We start from the raw sequence: 4,255 nt of genomic DNA on the forward strand, positions 1-4,255 counted from the left end.
TGGTAAAAGTATTAAGACACTACGGTCTGATCGTGGTGGAGAGTACCTCTTAGAAGAATTTAGGAGTTACTTATCAAAGGCTGGGATTCAATCCTAATTATTTGCACCTGGTACACCCCAACAGAATGGTGTGGCAGAACGAAGGAATAGGACTCTTATAAAAATGATTAGTGTTAGGATGTATACTAAAATCCTAACTTTTTGTATGAACATTTATATTTTGAAATAAGAATCACATTGGTCAAATGTCTGCATTTATGTTAAATATAGTTGTCCATTTAATTTATATTGTAGATAACATGGTGTTTGGTGTGACACAGAAGATCATGTTATTAGTTCCTTATAAATTATAAATAGTAGCTCACAACCAAGATGGAATGTGACAAACCATTGGAGTGGTTGTAGTGTAATTTGTTATTAGTTTATCTTAACTATAAAATTACACTAGTACACTATGTATGTATTGAGCAAGACCATTTGAGGTAGTTTCTTTTTATACTGACTACATAAAAGAACAAAACCTCTGTTATTATAAAAGTGTGTACTCTTAATCATGATATAATAACAAGCACGTATAGTTAATATTTATTTCTTTAATTTATCAAAGGGTGAGATTTAGTTCGTTAAATCAATAGGCCCGATAATTAGGAAGTGATATTATTTATATGGTGTGTTGTTGATTATAGAATGAAACTGTGTCCTAATAATCTAGGTTGGCGATGCCCCCTTGAGGGGCTCATAAGGATTGTCATGTAAACCCTGCAAGTGGGCTTAGTCCGATATGACAATAAGGTTGACTGGTACTACTCTTGGAGTTAGATATTAATTAAGTGAGTTGTCGGTAACTCATTTAATTAGTGGGCATTCGATATCTTAAACACAAGCAGACTAACACACTCATGATAAGAAGGAGCCCATATTGTAATATGGGATTGGTGCGGTAGTGCAATAATAACTCTTTAGTGATATGAGTCATTATTGATGAACTTGAGTTGGGTGTTCGGGGTGAACACGAGAAGCTCAAGCTCATCGGGAGACCAAAACCAATTTCTCCTCTCGGTCCCTGTTGTAGCCTCTTATTTATAAAGCCTTATATCTACTTAAAGCCAAGCTTCTTACCCATCTTGTTGTGGCCGACCAAGCTAAGCTTGGAGCCCAAGCTAGGGTCGGCCAATCCAAAGGATGGAGACAAGTTGTGGCTGGCTAAGCTTAGAGCCCAAGCTAGGTGGCCGACCACATAAAATATAAAAGGGTATTTTAAATTTTAAAATCTTTCCTTTTGTGAAAGCCATGGCTTTAAAAGAGAGTTTTTAAATTTTAAAATCTTTCTTTTTATATCTTTCTACAAAGGATTAAGAGAGATTTGATATCTTTTCTTATTTGTAGTTAAAAAAAATTTAATTTTTTGATAAAACTTTCCTTTTTGTAACCATCCACATATTTTAAAAGGGAGATTTTAATTTATAAAATTTTCCTTTTATAACCAACAAGGGATTAAAAAATAAATTTTTTATTAAAAATTTCTTACCGGAAATAAATAAGGAAGTTTTAATTTTATGTTTAAAAGTTTCCTTATTTGAAGCACATGTGTAGGGCCGACCATGAGAAGCATTAAAAGGAAGTTTTAATTTTTTATTTTAAAACTTTCCTTTTTAGTCATTGTCAAGGAAAATAAGAAAGTTTATATTATGTTTAAAATTTTTCCTTTTTTGCAAATACCAAGGATTATAAAAGAGATGGAGGGGATGCCTCATGAGATAACACATCTTCTATTCCTCTTTTCCAATCCTTTGGCGGCTGACCCTTATCCTTTTCTCTTCTCCTTTTGTTTTCTCTCTTGGAGGTTGGCGACATCAAGCATTGCTTTCTCTTGGTGGCCGGTTGCTTGAAGGAGAAGAAGGAGAGAAGGAAGCTCTCTTGTCTAGCATCCCTTGGAGGTTAGTTGGTTGCCGAATCTTGGAAGCAAAGGAAGAAGCTTGGGTGGATTTCATCTTGGAAGATCGTAGCTCACACAACATCCAAGAAAAAGAGAGGAATACAACAGAAGATCAAGAGGTCTATAAGCTACAAAAGGTATAATTAGTTATTAGTTTCCGCATCATAACTAGTTCATCTTTTATATAAATATTGAAAAACCAAACACAAGAGGTTATCAGTTTTAGGTTATCGTTTTGTTATCGATTTTATTTTTCGATTTCATGTTTCGATATTGTGTTTTTATTGAGGTCTCTGTAGTTAAACCTAGTTTACTGTAAGAAGTTAAATATCTGATTTCTTTGAAAGACTTTGTCTAGGAAGTGGTGGATAATCTCATACCCAAGAAGGCTTAGTGTCTCGTCATGTTTAACCTGAAAGTCGATCTTTGAAATAGATATTTGATTGACTTCAGTAATATGGTTTAACTTAAGAAGATCTCATCGGTTAAACTTGGAGTAAAAATATTAAGTATCATTTCCAATTCAAGTTTAACTTCTGAAGGATAATTTGGATTAATAATGTTAAGCATCGTTTGCAATCCAAATTTAACTTCAGTAGAGCACATGGGTAGCTATGATAGTTCTATGCTTGTACAAAATTTTTGTACAGGGGAACTAGAACGGTATTCCGAGTAGCAACCAACAATTGGTATCAGAGCTAGGTTTTACCTCTGTGTGTTTGGTTTGTAGTTTAATTATGCACATGTCATACATATTTTAGGCAGAATAATAGTAGGTTGTGCAAATAGATTAACTCTGTGGTTGCAGGCTCCAACTATTATGGTCTATTATGATTGTGTGTGTTTGGACCCTCGAACATGTCGAGGGCATTTTGTGTGTGTGCATGATTGTATTTATTAAATACAGTAGGAGTTGTATTAGTTTTAGGATTTTATATTTTGTTCGATCTAGACTTTATGTACATTCTTTTGTGAAATATAGGATCGATAATGTAAAATTTTATTTTTATCGTGGATCGTATCCTTGCGAGGCGTGGTGCTATTTGAGAACCAGAGGCGCAGCAGAAAAGGAAGCTCGATGGGTGTGATGACATGGGCCCTAGGGCTGGCGGCTAGTTTTGACGACTGCTAGGGCTGGCAGCACACGGAGGACAGTGATGGAAAAGGTCATAATAGTTGGAAAATTATTTTTTCATATTTATTACTTTTATTTGTTGTGATGTGTGTGTGTGTTCATGTTAAAATCCTCATCTTAAACAACTAAGTGGGAGAGAGATTTATAAATAAATTCCACGATCTCCATTACTGGTTTGTAAGTGATGCAAACAAACTTGCGCGTTGGCTCTGAGTGTCTTCCTCAACATCGGATGAGTTTGCTTGCGGATCAATAGATCAAACTTCCTTTATGGATGATTATAAAAAATTATTTAGGAGCATGTGATTTTCTTCATCTGAAGGGGCATAATCCTATTTAATGGACTAAGTATCAAGTAATGGTATACACTTAGTCGCATTTAATAGTATCTTCCCCATCGGAGTCACTGCTATTATTTGTGTGACCGAAGGAATACCAACTATTAATTTTATTTGTCATAAAGTTAGGTTGATAAGAATAAAATTAATGGGTAAAACCTCCTCTTACAAATGTTTGAATTTGTATACGTTCACACTATCGTGGCATACAAAATTCACGGTGTTTTGAGGCATTGGTAAATTTAAATGATATTGTTTGAGGAATCAATATTATTCTAAATTCTTAAGTTTTAACCTAAACTTATTTTGTGATTCTTAGGATGACTTTAAACCCACTTGCTATTATTCTAAAAGATAATAAACTTACTGATTCAAATTATATAGATTGGAAAAGAAACCTGGACATTGCCCTAACTACTGAAGGCTATAAGTTTGTACTGTTAGAGGTCTGCCCTAATGAGCCTAATAGTGATTCTAGTGAAGAGGAGATTGAGTATCATAAGAAATGGATCAAGGCAGATGAGATGGCGCGGTGTTATATTTTAGGTTCTATGTCAAATGTGCTGTAACATCAGCATCAGTCCATGCCTACTGCCTATAACATGATGTACAATCTCAAGGAACTCTTCGGACACCAGAATCGGGTTGCTAGGCAAGAGGCTATGAGAAACTTAATGACAGCCAACATATCAGAGGGAACACCCGTAAGGGATCATATCCTCAAAATGGTAGCTTACTTGAACGAGATACAAATCCTTGGAGTTGAAATCGATGGGAAACCCAGGTCGATATTATTCTCCAAACACTACTCAAAAGTTTTGAGCAGTTCCGCCTGAACTACAATAT

This window comes from Zingiber officinale, chromosome 1A (genome assembly GCF_018446385.1).
Source record: "Zingiber officinale cultivar Zhangliang chromosome 1A, Zo_v1.1, whole genome shotgun sequence".
Taxonomy (NCBI): Eukaryota; Viridiplantae; Streptophyta; class Magnoliopsida; order Zingiberales; family Zingiberaceae; genus Zingiber; species Zingiber officinale.